At 43.2% G+C, this 25,146-nt stretch overlaps 1 protein-coding gene across 5 annotated transcripts in view; it reads left to right on the top strand.

Moving 5' to 3' along the window:
* Window positions 1-25,146, top strand: part of Khc-73 (Kinesin heavy chain 73) — a 1,251,394-nt gene that overhangs the window by 1,017,111 nt on the left and 209,137 nt on the right. The gene's annotated exons all lie outside the window — the stretch shown is intronic.

The raw sequence follows: 25,146 nt of genomic DNA, 5'->3' as shown, positions 1-25,146 counted from the left end.
GAGGTGCAAGGAACAGCATAGTGGAATGAAGAGATGAGACAGGCTGTGGCACAAAAGAAGAAAACATAATGAATGGATGAGAAATAGGGGCGTGGAAGAAGTTGAGAAATGGAAGAGAGAGTTTCATGTAGAAAGGAAGAGAGAGATGAAAAGATTAGTAAGAGAAAGAAGAGAGTCGATGAGGAATTTCAGAAGGAATTTGAGTGTAAAGTGGAGGGAATGTAAGAAAATGTTCTGGAAAGATGTAAAGAGAGTCAGACAAGGTGGCAATGAACTTAGTAGGGGAAGGAAAGCTAAAAATGGTAGATTACTAGTTGAGAAGGGAGAAAAAGTGAGCAGATGGAGAGAACACTTTAATGAACTGTTGAGCATAGAGAATGAAAGTAATGCGAGTATAAGTGGCTGGGGAATGGCTGGGAGATGGAGGGAGGTGAGAAGACAGGAAGGAATCAATAAGATGGAAGTTGTGGAAGCATTGAAGAAAGTCAAAAATGAGAAAGCCCCAGGAATTGATGGAGTGTGTGGTGAAATGCTGAAGCATGGGGAGGAGACAGTAGTAGAATGGATGTGGAAGATGTGCAGAATGGCATGGGAGGAAGGTAAAAGTCCCAGATGATTGGAAGTCAGGTATAATTATTCCCTTGTACAAAGGGAAAGGGGAAAAGGAAGTATATGGTAATTATAGGGGTATTTGTCTTCATAGTGTATAGGAAAAGTATACAGTAGGATGCTTATTGACAGAGTTAGGGAAATAACTGAGGAATTAGTTGGAGAAGAACAGGGAGGCTTTAGAAAGGGAATAGGTTGTGTAGATCAGATATTCATTCTTAGATCTTTTAGTGGAAAAGTTTCTAGAGAAGGGAAAGAAATTGTATATGGCCTTCATGGATTTGGAGAAAGCATATGCCAGGGTGGATAGACAAGGATTGTGGAAAGTATTAAGAATATATGGAGTAGATGGGAAGTTGCTGAATGCTGTGAAGATTATGTATGAGGGTGCTAAGGCTACAGTGCATGTAGATAGTGAACTGAGTGAGTTTTTCTGTTTGAAGGTTGGGTTGAAACAGGGATGTGTCATGTCTCCATGGTTGTTCAATCTGTATATGAATGGGGTTATAAAGGAAATACAAGATAGGGCAGTGGATGTTGGAGTCTCCCTAATGAGAGAGGGCAGTGTTTGGAAACTCCCTGTACTGTTGTTTGCAGATGATACCGTGTTGTTAAGTTAAGATGAAGGGGAGCTAGAAGACTTGGTTGATGAGTTTAGGAGAGTGTGTAAGAAACGGAATTTAAAGGTGAATGTAGGGAAGAGTAAAGTTATGGTCTTCGAGAGAGGTCAAGTCACTGAATGTACAGTGAGGTTGGATGATGAGGAAATGGAAAATGTGAGTACGTTTAAGTACTTGGGTAGTGTGATGAGTAAGGATGGATGTTTAGAGGGTGAAGTGCTTGAAATGGTACAACAAGGAAGAAAGGTTGCTGGTTCCTTGAAAGCAATGATAAGAAACAGGGAAGTGAGTATGGAAGTGAAAAAGTTATTACATGACAGTATTATGATACCAACTCTAATGTATGGAAGTGAAGCTTGGATGTTGTTGGAGGGACAGATGTCAAGAGTGAGAGCAGTGGAAATGAGTTACTTGAGAGAAGCCTGTGGAGTCACATGGAGAGACAGACAGACAAACGAGGATGTGAAGTAGTGTTGTGGTGTGGATGTGGATGTGATAGGAAGCATCAGGAGAAACACATTGAGGTGGTTTGGCCATGTAGTGAGGATGGAGAGAGAAAGAGAGAGAGAGAGAGAGAGAGAGACTGACGAGGAGAGTGTATGTGAGTGAGGTGGAGGGAGAGAGAGGGAGGGGAAGGCCAAGGATGAGGTGGAGGGATGGAGTGAAAAGGTATATGAGAGAGGGGAGTGTGAATTGGGAGCAGGGCAGTGAAATGGCGGTGGACAGGGTGATGTGGAGGCTATTTGTTTTTGGCCACCCTGTAGAAGGGATTAAGGTGTCTGGCAATAGATGGATAGATAGAGACTTAACACAATGAATTTGGTGAAGTTTAACCTCCTCTTAAGAGAAAAAAAAGTCCACAGTTGGATCACTTGTTGTATGGAGCTTAAGTGATCGCCATCTTCTTTGTTTACAAACAGGGGAGCGCGCCGCCAGAGGAATTTGCTCACGCATTTCAAACCTTGCTGCGCCCTCACCATAGGTAGTTTATGCACATGGTTCGTTTTGGGGGGGTCTGGCACCTTGCCTTGTCATAGAAAACTGTAGCATAGAAGTCCACCCCATAGGCGACTTGACTGTACAGTATATATATATACAGTATGTATATATATATATATATATATATATATATAATATATATCGTTTTCGTTTTCGTTTTCGTTTTTGTTTTTAAAGGCTCCAACATGCTTGCATGTGTCGGCCTTGGTCACCTAATGGCGGCTCTCCACGCTGCACGATCCATTGCAGCCTCCCTGTTCAATCCCTTAACCCTAAGGTCACACTTAATGACCTCGTCCCATGTCTTTCTCGGTCTACCCCTGATAACCCCACCCCCAATATTAACACTTCTCACCTTCCTCACCCAATTATCATCCCCCATCCTCTCCACATGTCCAAACCACCTCAATCTACCTCTCCTCATCACAACACCAATACACTCCAGTCCCATCCTACCTCTCAACTCTTCCATTGTAAACCCAGCCCCTCCTGGCCTTGGACGCAGGGACGCACTGCACATCCACCTAATCATTGTCATTTCTGTACGTCTGAGCCGGCGAATGTCTTCCTCCTTCTCTGCCCAGGTCTCACTGCCATACAGCATTACACTCCTAACACATGCTGCATACAAAGACCCCTTAGCACGTAGGGAGAGCCCTCTCAATGTCAGGAGAGGCAAGAGCTCCCTGAACTTCTTCCAACCACTTCTCACCCTAGCCACAGAGCTAGCTCCAGCCCCACCTCCAGCACACAACATGTCTCCCAAATAACAAAACTCTTCCACACACTCAAGAGATTCACCAGCAAGTTCAATCCTTTCACGTCTGATGATCTCCACCTGCTCACCCCGGCACACCGTACACATAAAATCAGCATTATCTCGCAGTCTACCTCTGATACCACTACATCTCTTATGCACCCATTTATCACAAACACCGCACAAGATGGAATTACTTCCCACGCCCTTGTGGCAAACTGCACATGGCCACTCTCCCTCGTTCTTGACAGTACCGCCACCAACCCTAGATATCATCACTTTTGTTTTATCTGCATTTACCCTTAAACCCTTTTGCCCCATACCATCTCTCCACATCCTAAACCTTTCCTCTGCCTCCCTTTCATTCTCTGCAATCAACACCAAATCATCAGCATACAACAACTCCCACGGGAGTCCGTTTCTAAAGTCACGTGAAAGGGCTTCAAGTACCATGATAAACAACAAGGGACTCAAGACTGACCCTTGATGCACACCAACATTCACGGAAAACTCATCACTCAAATCTCCATTCATTCTCACCTGGGTGTGAGCACCCACATACATGGCCATAACCACCCTAACCAGCCACTCCTCCAAGCCAAGCTTTCTCATTGCCCACTTCACCACCTCTCTAGGGACTCTGTCAAAGGCCTTTTCCAAATCAACAAAAACAAAATAAAGATCCCTTCTCCTACCAATATATTTTTCCTGAAGCTGTTGAACAATGAATATGGCATCAGTGGTCCCCCTACCTGGCATAAACCCAAACTGCATCTCATCAGTATTCACTCTTTCTCTAATCATACCTTCTAAAACTCTCTCCATTACCTTCATTATCTGATCTAAAAGCTTTATACCTCTATAATTTCCTCTTTCCAGGGCATCACCCTTCCCTTTATACACATTTACAGTTACACTCTTCTGCCAATCATCTGGGACAACACAATCATAAATAATCCTATTTATCAGGTCAGTGACTAAACTCACCCCTATAGCGCCTGAGGCCTTCAACATTTCGGCAGTCAACCCAGACGCACCTGCTGCCTTCCCCACCCTTATCCTGCCAATTGCCTCACTCACAGTAGCAGTATCAATCAAAGGCCAAGGGCCAGACACTGGATCTGCTGGCTCCAAACCTTCCCTGTCCCAGTCAAACTCCTCATTCAACAACCAGTTATAATGCTCTCTCCATGCATCTTTAATATCCTCACTGTTCACCACTACCCTTCCTTCATCATTCTTCACACACTGCTCACCTATGATATCCCGATTATCTCTCTTCACCTGACCTGCCACCCTAAATATATTTTTCCTTTCCCCATGATTTAGGTTATCAAGTAATTGTCTCTGTGACTCAGCCTTTGCCCTGTATACCTCTCTCCTAGCCCTACGCTTGGCAGCCAAATATTCCTCTTTGCTACCACCCTTCTTCCATTCCCGGAAAAGTCTTCTTTTCTCCTTAATTGCAGCTTCTACACCCTCATCCCACCACCAAGTTACTTTATGTCTTGGTGGTCCTCTTGTCCAGCCGCATGTTACATCAGTAACTCTCAAGAAATTGTTCTGGAGTGCTCTGTACTGTTCATTAACGCCTCTGTTTACAGCTCCCTGTTCAGCCACCACTCTCCTCAACTCGCTATAGAAGGCATCCCTTACTACTTGGTTTTTCAGCTTCCATATTTTCCTTCTAGGTACATAAGTCCTCTTTTTCATCACTTGTTCGTTAACCCCTACACCGCGGGCTTGTTTACCAATGACTTGCGTGTCCCGCGTGGTTATTTGGGCTCCGACAGACTCTCAAAAAATATTTGCCAAAAATCAGTTATTAGTCCTAGAATAATAAAATTACATATGCTTATGGCACATACCTTCAGCTTTCTCCTGGAATGATTGTTGAGCCTTCGTCAGTTACCGTAGGACTTGTGGAAACCTCTGAAGTAGGGTAACGAAGTCTCCACTTTACACTTCCCGACAACCCGTAATATGATTACCACAGCCAGATACAAACACTATAAACACTATTCTACAATTTTCAAGTAGTTTGGGATCCATACTCAAAAAAAAAAACACTGTGAAAGCAATGGAAATTACGAGCGCGTCTGATCGTCGCACTGGCACTAGTTCGCTCCTGGTACTTTGTCATTTATTATTCATAAAACCCCTCACACTTTATATTTCTATTACTATATAACACTTATATATATCTACAGTCTTTATCCATAAGTTTCCTTCAGTAGTATTAGTTTATTGTCACTGTAGGGATTCAATTTCTTTCAGTAAAATACGTAGCATTCACTTTCTCGTCCTGTATACTGGCATTGAGAGTGAATGTCACTTTCATCTTCGCTCTTATAACTCATAGCATTCAGACATGCTAGAGTGAAACTTTCACTTTCATTACTCCTAGGGTATATACTCGTATTCTTATAATACTACTCATTTACATTTCTATTTACGTTCTCTATTTTATTTACGTTATTTACATTTCTATTTTATTTACACTGTGTTATGCACTGTCACTTGAAGTAACTTATAAAACTATTTTCCATTGTTCACGTATATTTACATTCATTACTTTCACTTGCTGTTTACACATTATTTACAATTCCACTTGCACTGTTTTACTCAATAGAAAGATCGTAGTCACTCTTTTATCAATTGTCAGCCCTTTACCTCTTTCCACACGAGGTTTAGTAGGGGGTAAAGGTCACAGGGCCCTTTGCATGAGGGTGAAAAAAGGCCTTGAAGTCAGCAAGAAGAAACATACGTACCCTCGCTTCGGAAGATGAGAGTAAACTGATAATGGAGGGCCGGGGTGGAGGCCTGCTTAGGGGTTATTCAGAGCTACCAATGTTAGGTCTTGAAACAGCTATGTCTAGCACTGAAATGATTGGCAGTAAATCTAGACAATACATTGTAAATTAGGTAGTTTCAGGTGAATGTAAATATCACTTAGGCTTCTCCCTTCCCTCCTTGCATGTATATTTATTACGAAAATAGATTAGAGGCCTACTTAGGAGAATTTCAGAGCTACCAATGTGAGCTCTTGAAACAGCTTTGTCTAGCACTGAAATGATTGGCAGGAAATCTAGACAATACATTATAAATTAGGTAGTTCCAGGTGAATGTAAATATCACTTAGGCTTCTCCCTTCCCTCCTTACATGTATATTTATTACGAAAATAGATTATACGGCATATTTCAAGGGGAAAAAAACCGCGAAAATTAGCGAACGAGTGCACGTGAGGTGTTGTCAGGTGATAATTAGCCAATTCCAGGTGTATGGCACTCTCACTTACCTTATTTCTTTCTTGTATATATTATTTGGTATAAGAATAGGACATAGGGCTTATTTCAATGGATGAAATCAGTGAAAAATTCCAGGGAAGATTTACTTAGCGTAGCACAGCCGGGCAGGCGAGAGGATAGGGTAATGGAGGGGTGGTAGGGAGGGGAGTCAAGAACGGGGAGAAATGGCTAAATTGTCAACAATGGATGGGAGTACAGATGAGATTAGGAGTGCTGACTAGTGTTGGACATTGGCAGTACTGATAGATGATACAAGCCCCCACTTGAAAGCCCGGGTGAATTCAAAATAACACAGAATCACAAAAGCGACGCCCCGCGGTATGATCCCTTGCTCCCAAGCGTCACGAAAGTGACGCCCCGCGGTTAAGGGGTTAAACACCATATCACAAATCAATAGTTTGTGCTGCTGCACACACTCCTCACTTCCTATAACTTTAACATCCCCCCCTAACCTCCTATCGGCCCTCCTAACCAGAAAATAATCTATCTGACTGCTATTTCCCCCAGACTCATACATAATTAACCTACTGTCTCTTTTCTTAAAATATGTGTTGCACAACAATTATGTCCGTTGCCTCCCCAAACTCGAGTATCCTTTCCCCTTCTGCATTCCTTAGACCATATGCACATCCCCCATGCACTCCTTCATAACCTTGTGCTGCTTCACCTACATGACCATTTAAGTCCCCTCCCAAAATCACTATCTCATCATCCCGCATACCACCCACTACACGTATTAAATCATCCCAAAATCTATCTTTCTCTGATTCATCCAATCCTGCCTGTGGAGGATATGCCGATATAATCACAACTATCTTTCTTCCCAACAGAATTTTCACTACCAATATCCTATCACTTACTCTCAAAACATTCATAACATATTCCACCCATTTCTCCGCAACCATCACACCAACACCTCCATATCCGTCTGTCCCCCCCTGCCAAAACAACTTATAGCAACAGTCCTTCCCAACAATCTTTCTGGCTGATCCACCCCTGTACCGGACTTCCTGCAAACACGCCACGTCCACCCACCTCCTACTGAATGCCTCAATGACTTCCCCTGCTCTTCCCCTCAAACTTCCCACATTCCATGAACCCACCCTCATCCCCCTGGGTGATTTACTGTCCTCAGGCTTGCTTTGAAACTTATTTTGTTTTGTCATCTTCAGTATTAATAAAGGGGGACAGACACAGCACAGGTCCCACTCACTGCACAGTCCCAGGTCCAGGCAATGGATCTGGGACCCCTAGCCCACCAGCGGCTGTGGTAGTGGCCTCGGGGCACCCTGCCAGGACAGCTGCAGGGACACCCTCCAAGCGCGTCTTGGCACTGCAACTATCCCGCCATTATACACCCACTGATAGGGGAGCCTCCTGGGTCGCTACTCCCAGGTTCGGGCCCCTCTCTATTGGGCGGAAGTGGCAGCCTGGGAACCGCAATGCCCTGTACCCTCTAGCACAGGCCCGAGCCCCATCTTGCCCTGGACCCATGATCTATGCTGGCGGAACCCCCGCCACGCGTCCCCCCAGAAGTCCGCCACTAGGTAGCAGGGGCAAAGTTTTCTGGCCGCATGCTCTTGCTGGCGCCAACCCCTGTAACGTAGTGGGATACGTTGTGCGAAATGTAAAGTGCATGTGGTGTAGTGCATAGATAGTTAGAGGAAATGTTTGGGAGAGTATGCTGGTCTACTCTCCATGTTACTGTCACACTGAAAAGGTCAGCAAAGGGGGATGGTTAGATAGCTAGTGAAACAGGTGCTCCAGCTCTCCCTATCACCAGCATTCCCATTCCCCTCGGGAGTACTACCCTGTTCGGCCCGTGCTACGGCCTCCTTCTATATATATATATATATATATATATGTCTATGGTATGTGGTGGCGACCATCATCCACTCACTTGATGTAGTGCTGCCTACTTCTTCCTTAGCCTTTCTCATTCTTTTTCTGTGCCTTCCCTCCTCTCTGCCTATTTCTCCCATCTTTCCTGTCACTACTTAATGCTTTTCTTTCCATTACAAGTGGCTTTACATTGAGTGACAAGCCAAATGGTTTCCTGCAAGCCAAGAAACCATTTACAACGCTGAGTGGTAACCATATAACCAAACCATACGTGCTCCCTACGTGTCAAGTGGGTTGGTGGAGGGTTAGTGCCCCTCCCTGTAAAACAAATAACTCAGAGTCAAATGGCCATCCCATACGGGATTATGGCGTCTGGCAATAAATAGATAGATAGATAGATATATATATATATATATATACAGTATAGATATATATTTATATATATATATATATATATATATATATATATATACACAGTAACACCTCTATATAACAGACTTTAATAGACCCGAGTTCACTTTAATCGGAATCAAGGAGTGCTGGACTAAATTCTTTTACTGTATATCAGAGAAAGTCCGATAAAGCCAGAAGTATTCCGGACTGCCTGACCTGTGTTACCACAGTAAGGTAAATTAAAGGCATGTTTATCAGTGTACAGTACAGTATTATTGTATTATATATTATACCATTTGATTCTTGTTGTGAATGTATAATACTGTAGAGTACAGTACTGCTATGGTAGTGAAAACAATTTAAAAACTGTTATAGTGAGGTTTTACTGTATATATATATATATATATATATATAATGTATATACACCTAGGTCTCAGCGCGCGATCAAATAGTGCGATCTGTCTCTTGATATCCACAATGTCTCAGATTAATAATGCTGGTGAAGCCACCACAGCAGATGTGATTGCTGCAGCATCTGTCGAGCATGCATTACAGGAGGTGAGACTAGAGGAGGTTACACCAATGCCAGCAATACCAGGAGAGCTCTCCATAATGCAGATCAGTCTAATTTTGGCTGCTGCAGATGCCTTAACCTTTTTGTTGCAGCAGCCATGACGACAGCCTACTGAAATGTGCTCAGTGCGGAGATATAGGAAAAAAATGGTGTGTTTTCAACAAGGGTTTTATCCAACTTATCCTTAATCTCAAGAGCTAATATTTTTGTCAGACAAACTTCAATCTTTCTACTGTTGTTTGCAACAAACTGTTTGTCCGTATACACTTCAGGCTTGGAGAATGATTTGAGAGAATACAAGGTGTGTCTTGATCGTCTGACGAGATGGAAATTTCCACCAAACCACAGGATTTTTTTTCCTTACAAACTAGAGTTACTGCAACGTTACCTCATCACAATAATTACAATAATAATAATAAATAAATATAAAAACACTTCTAGCCAGTCTTGTATGGTTTTATTACGATATTCCGGTGTTTATGCTAGACTTTAACGAGACAGTAGCGATTATTGGAAAATCATTACAAACTTTATAAAACTTCATGAATAACTTTTATTACCACATACTTTTGTAAAACATATGATATAATGTCATGAATCATTTCATAGCACTGCTGCATAGTTTGCAGTCGCAAAAATGATCGCTAACTAATGTGCTTAGCATCATGACTTCTCTGATTATCAAAAAATATCGCTAAATCACTTGAATTTTATCACAGTAATTTACAGTATAATATAAATTAACACTTTCAGCCACTCTAGTATGATTTTAGTGCAATTTGGGTGCGTATTATTTCGTATTATATACAAGAGAGAAAGGAGGGGCGGGCTGCAAACCGGTTTAGACCAGCTCATCGAGGGTGTGTGTACACATGTGCGTTTATGTACGTATACCATTACGTGTATTTAGTACTAGGGTAATTGTCAGTGTTTAAAAGTTTAACCCCTAAAGCTGGAGTCACTCATCCACCAGTAATAATAAAAATAAAACCTAGCCAGTCTCCTATGATATTGTTACGATATTCCAATGTTTACCTTAGACTTTAACGAAACAGTAATGATGTGAGGAAAATCATGACAAACTTTATCAAACCATGAATGACTTCTATTACCACTTCACAGTATAATACTAAATAACACTTTCAGTCACTCTAGTATGATTTTAGTGCGATATGGGTACATAATACTTCGTATTATTTGCGAGAGAGAGAGGGGGGGGAGGCGCAAACCGATTTAGACCAGCTCATTGAGGGTATGTGTATACATGTGCGTGTACGTATGTATACTATTATTTAGGAAGCAACTCCTGTGAGAAGAGTAGAGAAATTGCAAGATAGTGAGAAAATGACAGAGTATAAGAGCATAGTGGAAGAAAGACTGGGAAGGTATGAGTTAGAGCAGATGGAAGGGGTGGAAGACGTATGTAAGATATTCACGGAAGAGATAGGCGCAGCGTGTGAGGCGGTTTGTGGAGTGAGGAGGAGATGCAAGGGTGTGCGAGGGACAGCATGGTGGAATGATGAGGTGGAACAAAAGAAGAAGACATATAGTGAATGGTTAGCGAGTAGAGGTAGGGGAGAAGATGAGAGAGAGAAGAGAGAGGTTTATGTGAGCTGGAGAAGGGAGGTTAAGAGACTGGTGAAGGAGAGTAAAAAGAAAGTGGATGAGGAGTTTGGGAGGAATCTGAGTGTGAAATGGAGGGAGAGTAAGAAATTGTTTTGGAAGGAGGTAAAGAAAGTAAGGCAGTGTGAAAGGGGAAATAGTAGGGGAGTGAAAGATAGGAATAGTAGATTGTTGGTGGAGAAGAGAGAGAAACTGAGAAGATGGAAGGAGCACTTTGAGGATTTGTTGAATGTGGAGAGTGAGAGCAGTGCGAGTATAAGTGGTTGGGGAATGGCTGGGAGAAGAAGAGATGAGAGGAGGGAGGAAGAGATCAGTAGGGCGGAAGTAGTGGAAGCGATGAAGAATACTAAGTTGGGAAAGGCCCCAGGAATTGATGGAGTGTGTGGTGAAATGCTTAGGTATGGGGGTGAGATTGTTGTGGAGTGGATATGGAAGCTGTGTAGATTGGCTTGGGTAGAGGGAAGGGTTCCAGAGGACTGGAAATCAGGTATAATTGTTCCTTTATACATAGGAAAAGGAGAGAGAGAAGTATGTGGTAACCATAGGGGTATTTGCCTACTTAGTGTGACTGGTAAAATATATGGTAGAATACTCATTGATAGGGTTAGGCATATGACAGAGGAGCTAGTTGGAGAAGAACAAGGGGGATTTAGGAAGGGAAAAGGGTGTGTAGATCAGATATTTGTTCTAAGATGTTTAGTGGAGAAGTATCTAGAGAAGGGAAGGAAAGTGTATGCTGCCTTCATGGACTTGGAGAAAGCTTATGACAGAATAGATAGGCAAGGTATGTGGAAGGTATTAAGAATATATGGAGTGGAGGGGAAATTGTTGAGTGCTGTGAAGAGTATGTACGAGGGAGCTAGGGTTACGGTGCGAGTGGATGGTGAGCTGAGTGAGTTCTTTTATCTCAATGTGGGACTGAAACAGGGTTATGTGATGTCTCCATGTCTGTTTAATATATACATGGATGGGGTTGTAAAGGAGGTGCAGGGTAGGGCAGTGGATGTGGGGGTGGCTCTAATGATTGAGGGTGAGATTTGGAAGCTTCCGGTGTTGCTGTTTGCTGATGATACAGTACTGTTGAGTGAAGATGAATGGGAGCTGCAAGGTTTGGTAAATGAATTTGGGACAGTGTGTAGGAGGAGGAATCTGAAAGTTAATGTAAACAAAAGTAAAGTTATGGTGTTTGAGAGGAATGAAGTCACAGAGTGTGCAGTGAGGTTGGATGGTGAGGATATGGAGAATGTGAGTGCATTCAAGTACTTGGGTAGTGTGATGAGTAAGGATGGAACTTTGGGGGATGAAGTGCGTGAAAGGGTACAGCAGGGAAGGAAGGTTGTTGGTACACTGAAAGCAGTGATGAGAAATAGGGAGGTGAGTATGGAAGTTAAGAAGTCACTGCATGATAGTATTGTGATCCCTACCCTGACGTATGGAAGCGAGGCATGGACCTTGCAAGAGGGGAACAAGTCAAGAGTGAGAGCAATGGAAATGAGTTACTTGAGAGGAGCATGTGGAGTGACGTGGAGGGACAGGTTGACGAATGAAGAAGTGAAGGAACGCTGTTGGGTGGATGTGGATGTGGTTGAGAAGATTAGGAGAAATACACTGAGGTGGTTTGGACATGTGAAGAGAATGGAGAATGAAAGACTGACTAAGAGGGTGTATGTAGGTGAGGTGGAGGGAGGGAGAGGGAGGGGTAGACCGAGGATGAGGTGGAGGGATGGAGTTGAGAGGTATATGAGGGAGGGGGGGGTGAGTTGGGGGGAGGGTAGTCAAATGGTGGGTGACAGAGCGACTTGGAGGCGTTTTGTCTGCGGCCACCCTTTGCGGGATTATGGCGTCGGGCTATAGATAGATAGATAGATAGTAATTAGCAGTGTTTAAAAGTTTAACCCCTAAAGTTGGAGTCACTCATCCACCAAATGAACTTTTCCCCATAAGATATGTGTTTTAATTAGTGCGATATCAAATAGCGCGCGCTCGCACATCCACCATATAGGTCCGTTAATTGGGACCAAGGTGGATGTGCAGTCATCTTGCGTAAAATGCACGAATATGGGCGACACAGCCCTTCGCACTTTATAAATTCTCACTTTGCCAAGCATAGGATCCCCTGTTAAAGTGGCTTTATGGGCAACACATCCTGAATTTTCGTATATTGATTCACCAGTACCTATCCCTAAGTAAAATACAAAAGGAAAACTTACAAAAGAAACCTGCAAGAAGTAATACTGTATATTTATTGTGAAAATTCAAGACCTCACCAGCACTGTACAGAGGATAGATAATGCAAATTGTTTTTGTTGTGCCCGAGGCCGTACCATGGAAGCTGAATTAAAATACTCATAGCTGTTCTGCTCGGACCTCATCACGTGCCTCATTATCACTCTTATCACTACTGGAGGGGTTTGGTCTGTCTTTTGTATTGTGTTTGTTTTTTTATTTTTCTTGGAAGGAATGGTTTGTGGGCTCTTAGCCTTTGTTTCCTTCTTTCTTGCATTAAAAGAAAAAAAAAAGATAATCCACCGTCTTCATCGTCGGTACACTCATACATGTGAAAAATCCTTTTGGTAATGAATCGTTCTGAATCATTACCAATAGAATTTCTCAGTACCAAATTCCCCCACATTTGGTAATGAAAAATACCAAATGGCAACCCTGGTGACGATTGCGCCAGTGATTAACGAATGCTCTTAAAGCACAGTATTGTATGGCCAGTTTTATGGATTGCATATCTTAGTTTGCACTAGGTTAGGTGCTGCCTGTTGCTACTCCAGAAAACCCTCAAAGTCCAGGTCAGACACAGACATTACGTCATCATCCAGCTGCTGTGGCCACCACTCACTCACACACAGCTACACCCCACCACATATACTGTACTCACCAGCCCCACCGCACCACACATACTCACCAGCCCCACCGCACCACACATACTCACCAGCCCCATCCTTACCCATCATGCGCCACAAGTTATGCTGGTGAGTTGCAAGAGAGTACCGTATTTGCCTCTATTTTCCATTCCCGTCGCACATTGCAAGTAACAAACACAGTTTCTAAATAGTTAATTTTTGTCAGATCCCCCTCGCACATTAGACAAGACACAGTTTGCAAAGGCACACTTTAGGCAAGATGACTAAAAATATATCTATATATCTATATTGTACACTCAACCCCTTGCTATCGCGCGTTCAGCTATAGCGATTATCTGCTATCGCGCACATATCAAATGCACAACCATACATGCTATCATGCACTCCAAGACCACTAGCACGCGTCAAGTTTGAAGCACCTGAATCGGAACGAAAGGTGTTAAAATATTGGAAGAGCATTACGATAAAGCAGGCGATTGATTTGGTGGTCGAATGTTGGGATAACATTACCGCAACAACAGTAAATCATGCATGGTGCAACATCATGGAGGGTTTACCTGAGGACAGGCAGGTTAAGGTACCAGGTGAGCTCCAGTCAGCAGAGGCAGAGCTGGTGGCTGCAGCTGAGGAGGCGAGAGGTATTGCTGGCCGTGGGTTTGAGGGCACAACTAGTGACGAGATATGAGATATGTCACGACCAGCACCAGTTACTGCTGAAAGTAGTCTACTAGAGGATCCTGAGGAAGCTGAGGATAGCCCAGGAGAAGAGGTGGATGCAGGAGAGAAAGTTAAGGAGGGGCTGAGTATGAAGGACATCAAGACTTTGATTGAGTTGGGTGGCCAGGTACATCACATCCCAGAGCAAGATACCATTATCAGCAGCGAACAGTGCACATCCTACGTTAACAAAATCCTTGAAGGTTTTGAGAACATGTACTATGCCTACATGAATGCATTTCACCAGCGTTGAATCAGAGATTATTTTTGTCAGCACTCAGTCCCTGAACCTACCCCCACGCCTGGCCACGAAACACGGCCAGGCCCTTCCAACCAAGAGGCAAATGCTGAGGGCTTTGACTATGATGTTTTCTTGGACAACCTGGACCAGAGGAGAAAAAGTATTTTAAGGAGATAGAGTCAGACCTGTGAGGGCTCTGGCGGCAACTAAGCCACTCCCAAGCCTCAGAACCCTTCAAACCACACAAGCCTTCCTTAATCCTTATATAAGTAAGTTTGGTGGTCTTTTATGTTGTTTATTATTGATATAATAATGCTTTCTTTCATGTTGGAGGAGAGATTGGCTGGAAATCATAGGCATAAAGTGGTTAAAAGTTAGAGAAATGGGCCACCAAAAAAACAATTAGAAATTTTCCCATTGATTCTTCAGTTCAGCTATCGTGAATTCAGCTATCATGCGCATTTGTTGTAACCAGTTAGGCGCAATAGCAGGGGGTTGAGTGTACAGTCCATCCTTATCTATAACGGTTTTTCCTGACGTGAAAATAGCCCAACACTGTACAATTTTCTGGAAGCAGTATCGCTTTTAACACGGCCATTGATGAAGCTAACACGGTTTTTTGAACGGGGTGGGTGGTGATGAGATGAATCATAGGAGCTTTGCCTTGCTAACGTGCGTCATCTACCTCCCAGCCAATCACGTTTCAGCTGCTGAATTCCAGGAAGAGGATATCCAATGCCAGCAGGAAGAAGAAGCCATGGATAACATAGCTGATGATGTGAGAAGTGTTATAAGTGCTATTAACTTTGAAAGATTTTAACCAGTGTTCTCCCCTCTACCTCCTCTCCAGCTTAGTGTCTCTCCTCTTATCCTCCCATAAGGCAAATCAAATGTGGCTTTTAACTGTAATAATACTCTTTTATAATTTTTTGAACCATATTAATGTTTTCTAGGAAGTTAATATTTGGAGGGTATAAAAAAATTTTGCACAACAAGGGGGGAACAAGTGGACTTTGGGCAGGGATGCGGAAGGAAATAGGGGGTTTCAAGAGTACCTGTAACATGAAATTTCTCCAACACGGTAGGGGTGTGGAAGCAATTAACCGTGTTAGACAAAGACAAACTGTATATATACAATATATATATATATATATATATATATATACACACAGTGGGGCACCAATTTTCGCGCCTAATTGGGTCCAAAAATAATGCGCGAAAGTGGAATTAGCGAAAGTTGGGGCATTGTCTTTATGGCAAAAAGGCTAATTGGTTCCCGGTTATCCTAAAGTAACATCAGATTTTCATTTTCACTTGCAATACAGTACATTAAATCACTATTGTACATTGCATTGTGAGATACAAACAATAAAAACTGTACAGTACACATTATATGAGGAGAAACATACCACAGAGACCAGGTTGAGGTGTTTAATGGATGTTGGGGGTAAGTATCCGAGGCGCGTGGCGGGCTTATTTAGCCACGCCAGACGTATTGGCGCCACCTCTTGCTGCCTCGCTACCACTCTCTTTCTCTGCCTCCTCAGATGCAACTTGATGCAACACTTCCACTCTGTGCTGAATTTCCCTTTGTGCTAGGTTCTCTTGAACAAATCCATCGAAATCTTCATCCAGGTTAAGCTCCTCTATGGCACTGTCAGTAGGGATAGCACCATGGTCGGCTGCCCCCTCGGCTTCCAATGGTACTTCCACCTCTGTTATTTCCTTAGTCTTCTGCAGGTAGCGTGTGATAAGAGCCTGCTGCCCTTCATGGATGCGTTTATTGAACACTTCACCAATCAGATTTAGTGCTGATTGAAAGCAAGCAATAATTTTCTCCTTGTTATCAAACGTTAATGCCTCTGCCTGCTCGGTCGCTGTTTCACAAGCGACGATCCACGATGACAACAATGCTGTTGTTGGGGCTCTTTCTTGATGTTGCTGCTGTACTGCTTCTACAGGTATTTGTTGCTCCTTTTCTTCAATATCATCTTCCTCCATGATATCCTCGATGGTTTCTTGGGAGTTTTTGTCAATCAGCTCTTCAATTTCTGCCCCTGTGACGTTGGCAAATCCAGGACCTGGGACCTGCTGTACCACCCGTAACGCGCCTGCCAACAACTGCTCACGCTGCTGTCTGTCTGCCTGGGTGGTGACTAAATCAGGTAGCAGCGGTTTCCAGGCATGTTTCAGGGTTGCCATGGTGAGTGACTGCCATGACTTAACAAATATTTCAACTGCCTGGCGAATATTAAACTGGCGCCAGAACTGTTTGACTGATAATGTGGCGTCTGATGATGAGGGATTGTCAGTGTCACTACTGTCGTTACTTTCATCTGACAAAAGCACAGAACTAGGTCCAGGTATGGGGGAATCTTGCTGTTGGATGGCACGTAGCTCTTCCTGAGTATCCGTTGATCCCCTCATCATGTTGTGCACATGTTGGTAGAACAGGATTTTGGTGTTCGCAATTATTTCCTGGTCCATCGGTTAGATTTTGGATGTGGTGTTTGGGGGTAAAAACACCACTTGGACAGCAGGGTGGCGGTCAACGAGGAAGCGGGTGTGGCCAGGTGCGTTATCCATAAACAGGATAACACGAAAATCTTGATTGTTGGCTTGGCAGTGAGATTTTGCGTCAGGGACAAAGTGGTTATCAAACCACTCGAGAGATAATGCAGATGTCATATAACCCTTGGAATTAGACTTCCAGATATAACCATGGAGGTTATCCATGTTGGCATGAGGACGCTTTGAATGGTAAGTAATTAATGGACGCATCCTGTGTGACCCATCAGCATTTGCCGTTAGGAGTGCAGTGAACCTGTCTTTTGCCATTTTAACTCCACGGGCTTGCTTCTCTGCCACCGAGATAAATGTTGATCGTGGGGATCGTTTCCAATAAACCCCCGTCTCATCACAGTTGTAAATCTGGGCTAATGAATAGTTACCATCTCTAATTAACTGTTTGGCAATGGCAGGGAAGTTACTTGCAGCTGTGATATCTGCAGACTGGGCTTCACCTTGGTAAACAGCATGTTTAACTTTAGCCCGACCCTTAAATCGCTGAAGCCACCCACGTCTATCTATCTATCTATCTATAGCCCGACGCCATAATCCAGCAAAGGGTGGCTGCAGACAAAACGCCTCCAAGTCACTCTGTCACCCACCATTTGACTCCCCTCCCCCCAACTCACCCCCCCCTCCCTCATATACCTCTCAACTCCATCCCTCCACCTCATCCTCGGTCTACCCCTCCGTCTCTCTCCCTCCCTCCACCTCACCTACATACACCCTCTTAGTCAGTCTTTCATTCTCCATTCTCTCCACATGTCCAAACCACCTTAGTGTATTTCTCCTAATCTTTTCAACCACATCCACATCTACCCCACAACGTTCCTTCACTTCTTCATTCGTCAACCTGTCCCTCCACGTCACTCCACATGCTCCTCTCAAGTAACTCATTTCCACTGCTCTCACTCTTGACTTGTTCCCCTCTTGCAAGGTCCATGCCTCGCTTCCATACGTCAGGGTAGGGATCACAATACCATCATGCAGTGACTTCTTAACTTCCATACTCACCTCCCTATTTCTCATCACTGCTTTCAGTGTACCAACAACCTTCCTTCCCTGCTGTACCCTTTCACGTACTTCATCCCCCATGTGAAGCAGTAAAAGAAGGTGGATTTTTAATTTTCATTTTGTTAATCAAAGCTCTGAAGAAAAGATGAGCTTGATCTTGTGTTTGGGGTCCTGTAACACTTGCACTTTCCTTGTTACGCCTATTAATCCACTTCACTAAATAATGTTCCAATACAATCATGATCTTGTTGTACTCAGTCACACACTTTACACTTCTCTGACTTCCTCCTCCTTCACTTCCACTCACACCAAAGTACTTCTTTGCAAGGGCAAGGTTTGTCTTTAATTCACCATGCTGTTTCCTCATACTACGCACTGTCGATTCTGGGATGTTAAATATACGGCAGATTTCACTGTTTTTTGCGCTCTCGTCCATGTGCTCAACTATCTTCCTTTTCATTTCATTATTATACTGCCGTTTCTTCACTCCAACACGATACTCTCTTTTAGCCTTGGCCTTTCCTCCCGACTTTGAATGTCCCGGCCACTTTTTATCACCACCACTGCCTCCCGGCCCTCCCCCCCACACCACCAGGCTCTCCCCTCACACCACCAGGCCCTTTCCCCACACTACCAGGTATAGTAGAGGCCATTGAACCGTGAGAATCCAACACAATGGAGCTAGCACGCTCGTACACAATGGCGGGAATGGGTGGACAGAGTGTTGACATGACGTCATTCAAGATGGCGGTGGGTTGCGGGCGGGCGGTGCAGGAAATTCAAAGTTCAAAATATTGTCCCAAACCCAAAATTTGTGCGCGAAAATCGATTTTTTTCAAGCGAAAGTGGAAGTTAGGGAATATTTGGTGCATGCCGCGAAAGTGGATTCCGCGAATCCTGCTGTAGCGAAAGTTGGTGCGCTACTGTATATACATATGTATACAGTACGTACACACAGTACACGTGATTAGCAGCAGAGGAGGTTGCATGCTAGGAATTCACATACTATAAATACATAAACTTACAGGAAAATTACATATGGGCGGCATCCCCTTCATCGGTAACCCTTGAAACTCCTTTTACACCTAAGTATTGTACTGTAAAGGGAAACTATCTGAGACATATTACCTAAGATAAAGTAAACCAGCAAGATTATGGCTTTACTAAATCAACAAGGATATGGCTTAACTAAACCAGCAAGAATATGCCTGTTCACCTTAACCCAAGAGGACAACAGGCTTGATGGATGTAAGAAGGGGATCCGAGGCAGGGTGACCCACCTAGCGTGCACCTCCTGAACCACCTGCCACACCACCCGACACACTACCTTCCTCACCATTCTTGTCACCAGCACTTTGGACACTTTCACTAAGACACTCACTTCATTCATAAACCCTTCAAAGTCTATTTCTGACACCTCAGACATTGCATCATCCTCTTGATCCTCTCCAGGATATGGCTCTTCTGATGTTGAAGGGAGTGATTCCTCACTCTTTTGAGGCCGCAGGTAACGGGTGATGAGGGTTTGCTTCCTTCTGTTAACCTCCTGGTTGTGCCTGTCTGTGTAATAGTGGAAGTTTTTCTCCAGTGAAGTCATCACTTCCTCCACTTGCAACTGACAGTGTTCGATGTCCATGAATTCTTCCTTGAATTTATCAAGGACACACAGTACCTGGCTGATCCCCATCATTGACAAGTCTTCACTCTCCTTCACTGGTGCTGCTGGTGTAGGCAACTGTTGGCGCATCTTGGGTTGGCAATGTCGCATGCTTAGGGTAACCCCGGATTTGGGCCACTCTTCGCTGCCGTCTCGCCTATTACGAGTTCAATTCGTGTCCTATTAAAAAGTACACTAAAATTTGATAAAAAATAGGTCCTTGCATACTATGCGATTTGCATACTGTGAACTCGAGTACTATGCGATTCGCGTACTGTGAACTCCCCTACTATGCGATTCGCGTACTGTGAACTCACGTAGTGTGCGTACTTACCATATAAATATACACACACACACACACACACACACACACACACACACACACACTGGCTACTGCACCCTTGGTTATAATGGCTTTTGTTCTCTCTGCAAGATGAAAATCTGCACCCCTGGTATTAGCCCACATTTTTTTGCTCAAAAGCATCAGTATTGCATACCTGGGCAGTTTTTTCTGACAGTGATGGTACAGTGTCTGTGATTTCTGATGGCTCTGAGGGATTCAAAGATGAGGCCCCACTGAAGGAGTTAATCGGAGGTGGTGGGGACCATTAACTCTCCACCATTTAGCCCCAGACCCCCTTACCTCATGCCCATGTCAGGTCTCACTCTCTGTGATATATGTTTCTTCTCTGTTGTGTCCATTTCATCATTTTCTATAAACTCAACCATACCTTTGTGTGTTTTTGATACCATAAAAATATATACAGTACAGTACGTATTTATTGGGCCTAAATTGTTGTAAAAGGGAGAAATTGGGCTTGCACTTGTTATTTCTGGTACAAGTTAGACCAGATCCCAAAGGTTCTGTGCATTGGTTATCATGCAGTTCCATTATCTCGCACTATGTTTGGTATGATAACCAAGGGAACAATGTACTATATGTATATATATCAGGCTTAGCTGCACTTAGTGGTTTGATAAGAGTCCTTTTTCAGTCATCATGCAAGAGACAAAAAGTCATGTCTCTGTTCAGGTGCTTGATGTTTTAGTCCTCCTGGCATGCCCCATTCTTGCCATTTCTCCATGAGTTCTGAACAGTCTTCCCCAGAGTGCCTAGGAAGAGGGAGCATAGAGTGCAAAGCTACTTCTTAACTCCCAGTGAATTTGAAAGTACTCTAATCACTTTGCCCACACTGAGGGACTTGTGCTCCCTCTTATTCCCCACGTCTCACAGAGCAAGTCTACACATGTAAGAAGTGGTGGCATGGCTACTTAGCTATGCAAAAATGGTGGCATAACAGCTTGACCATACAAGAATAGCAACATGACCACTCACCCATACAAGAGTGGCAGCATGACTACTCACCCATACTAAAGTGGTAGCATGACTACTCACCCATACAAGAGTGGCAGCATTACTACTCACCCATACGAGCATGGCAATGTGATTACTTGCTCATACAAGAGTGGCAGCTTGACTACTCACTCATGTAAGAATTCAGGATTACTTCTTACCCTTACAAGACTGGTGGCATGACTACTCACCCATACGGGAATGCAGCATTACTACTAATCCATACAAGAGTGGCAGCATGACTGCTCACCCATACAAGAGTGGCAGCATGACTGCCCACCCATACAAGAGTGGCAGCATGACTGCTCACCCATACAAGAGTGGCAGCATGACTACTCAGCCATTCAAGAGTGGCAGCATTACTACTGAACTATTCAAGAGTGATGTCATGACTGCAGAGACATACAAGAGTGGCAGCATTACCACTCAACAATGCAAGAGTGGTAGCATGACTACTCAGCCTCTGTGGTTGGTGCTATGACAGCAAACTCCCATCCCTTTTCACTCCAACTCTCTAATGCAAGAGTTAACTGTTACTCCTAGTTCTTCATGTATGCGAAAGGTCAACTCTGGAACTGTCTTCCTGTGTATTTCCTACTGCATGTGGCCTCCAGTCTTTTAAATGCAGTATGCCCAGACATCTCAAAATGAGTGGATCTTGAAATTGGCTCTCTACTTTTTTTTTTTTTCCCTTGGAGGGAACAGTCTTACAGGCTCCAAGCCTTTGGTTCCTTCTTCTTTGAAAAAAAAAAAAAAAAATGCAAAAATGGTGGCATGACTATTCAACCATGCAGGAGTGGCAGCATGACTATTCGAACAAGACATCAATGACTCTGGGGGAAGTTCATCATACACTGTATTTTTAACTAAGACAAGAGGCGTTACCCACTTCCTTTAGCTCTGAATGTGGAATGCTTTCTCCATTAACCATATAAAACATGTGGGTGGGGTCAGTACTGGCAGGAAGCTTCAGCCTCGTGACTTCCAAATTCATGTACGGTAGTTTCTTTGAAAAATAAGGTTTTGGTCTTTGCAAAGCTGAAAATGAATTTTTGAGTTGTAGTGGCTGAACTTAGAGGACATCTGCAGTTTTATGGACCCTGTCTAATTCCTCCCCACATGACACCCAGTGAGCCCAGGCACGCATTAAGCAGTAGCAGTAAATAACACACCACCTAAGAATTTAGAATATCACCTTGCATGGAGGAAGGATGAGCACCTCACTAGAGTACGTTTGTGTTGAATGAGCAGTCAGGACACTGATGACTGTCATGGAAAATCATTGCCATGTAGAAACAGGAAATAATGCACCTGCTCTTCAATTCTTCGAATACGAGGTGATTCCTCCTATCACCATTTAAAATTCCTAGGTGGTATAAGATGGCTGATCGCTTATTCCTGAGGATACCTCACAGTTCACCTTCTGTAAGTGAAAAATGGGTTTTTAGCCTTACAAAACCCTTTTTCTTTCTGAGTCACAGCTAGGGCAAGTTCAGGTTGCATTTCATGTCACACAAAGATGTAACCCTGTATTAGGTGGCCTGCTACCTCTTGCATGGAATGTACTGTACTACCTTGAATCTCGGGTGCACAGAATGAGGATTCATGTACTGTTATTACTCCTTTTGCATATCTCTTTTTTTTTTTTTTTTTTTTTTTTTTTTTTTTTTTTTAACAACATGCAGGCGTCATTGTTGGACATATGGCTCCATAATTTGTTTAATTTCCCCTGATAATTGTTCAGAGCTACTGGTAGTAAATCATTTATGAGGGTAGATTACACAAGGTTTACATTTTTGCCCAATAGTGGTAGATATGAACCCAGAAGTAAAGAACTGGAGAAGCTGTCCTCTCATCAGTTGTATTGAAAAGTCATCATGTGAACAAGGTTGGCTCAAGCAAGCATGGAACACTGCCTTCCAAAGTGAAAAATAAAGTTTGTTTAATTTACATATATCTTCCTTCACCTTTATCATTCTGTCTTCTCTTATCTTTTCTTACTTCTCCCATTCCTTCCTGTAAATTTTTATTACTTTTCTTACCACTCCAGTTGACAGCACTGAGTGACAGTCTTATGGCTTCCTGTGTCCCAGGAAACCATTTACAATCCTGGATGGTACCAGATAGTGGGGTGAAGTGACGTCTCCCATGATGCCCCTGTTAACTGGGTGGAGATGCAGTTGTGGTATTGACCCAGTTACGGCCATATTCTTAAAAATAATTCCTTCCCTAAACTTTTCCTTCCCTTGGAAGGATTTTTCTTTCCCTTCAGTATGCTTAAAGATTTCCTTGGAAGGGAAGGAAAAATGTTAAGGTTGGTAGCCCTGTTAGACTAAAATGACCCATCCTGCTGATATTTGGTATGGTGGAGTGTTAAATATATAAACAAATACATCAAAACACGCATATCTCGTGCTGGATACTGAAAGCACAACACATTTGATATGTGGGAGGTCGCCACCATATCCATACTGTTGGTTTGTATTGAGCCATAAATGCCATTCTGGCCAACACCGCAGCGGTGTTCACTCCTCAAGACAATATTTTGATAATTAATTATATTCGAGGAATATTATTATGCTTAATGTTGTTATCGGTAAGTGTAAGAATCACTTATTAACGTCCGTCTCACGTACTCGCATGGCGGCACTCACTTGTTTTCATCCAGCTGGAAGACATGAGCCGAACCACTCGTGTGACCTTGACGACAGATTTTCCTTTTTCGGGCAAATTAACAACCAAAATGTTTCTTGAAAATAATCCTTGTGTGACCCTGGCCATAATGTATAAGATTTGTCAGTGTTAGATCATAAAAGACTGGATGAATATCGGAGGTAGTGCGTCGTCTGCTCTGTTTATGTCTGGCTAATTATCTCAGCCGACATGGGTAACACTTTTAAAGAGATACAAGTAGCACATAAACATTAGTATAGCGTTGTAAACTGCATGAATAAAATTATACAGTAACTTCCGTCAACATTTTAAATATACATAAGACAATGAATCACAACAGAAAGCACAAAACTTATGAAGGAGTTTTTGAAGAGACGGGTCAAGGAATTCCTTCAAGTTCCAATAATTTCTGCTGCCCAGAGGAAAAATCTTTCCCTTCGAGCGGCTCAGGAAGGGAAGGAATTTTTTAAGAATACCAATGCAGCTAAAGATTTCCTTCCCATGCCTCAACAAGGGAAGGAAATGTTTAAGAATACGGCCGTAAACCCCCACACTTTTAACTGGGTGGAGATGCAAATGTGGCATCCACCCTGGAACCAAACCTCCACCCTTTTTCCTTGCACCTTACCATGCTGTCAGTCACAAGGGAACATGGGTTCTCTGCACAGGATGGCCCTGCAGGGGTCATTGGTAGCCTGTGGTTGATGAGGTTACTCGATCAGGTAGATTAGGGTTGATCAGCTACTGTACAATTAACATACATTGTATTGTACATAATGCACCCTGGTTGTATGGTATGGTTTGGGAGGATTCATAGCAGGAACATTGGAACTGTCGGACTTATACCTCAGAAGAACTTGCAACAACAATTGCAAACCTTAGTTTTAACCCTTAGTGCCACCTGTCCTTGATCCTCCCCTTGCATCTTTAATTCTTAGTCCAGTTTATGGGAAGAAGCTTATTACCAGTGGTTCATAAGGACAAATATTTATTATCCCCAGGTGATTGTATTATGCAGACTGTGTCTGTCTCTCAACTTCTTACTTAGAAAATCCTCATAAACTACTGATTTTGACATACAAGGCTTTACATTAATATCTCCTCTTATTCTTTAAATAGCAAATATTTGCTGTCACCTTATTTCAGACAATTACTTTTTTTTCAAATACTCTCCAGTATTTAAGAAGTAGTGGAGTCTATGATATTGTGAAAATATTAAACTATGTACTGTACCTGGCATTAGTATGGAAAGTGAAATAAGGAGTGTGGTGAATTGCAGTTATGAGGAAATACTGTACTTGGAGCTACTGTGTTTGGATGTCA

Source organism: Coenobita brevimanus, chromosome 24, assembly GCF_032717465.1.
Source record: "Coenobita brevimanus isolate Jiangsu-jjx chromosome 24, ASM3271746v2, whole genome shotgun sequence".
In the NCBI taxonomy this organism is placed as follows: domain Eukaryota; kingdom Metazoa; phylum Arthropoda; class Malacostraca; order Decapoda; family Coenobitidae; genus Coenobita; species Coenobita brevimanus.
Note: the sequence above shows the minus strand (reverse complement) of the source record. Positions and strands in the feature narration are given on the sequence as shown.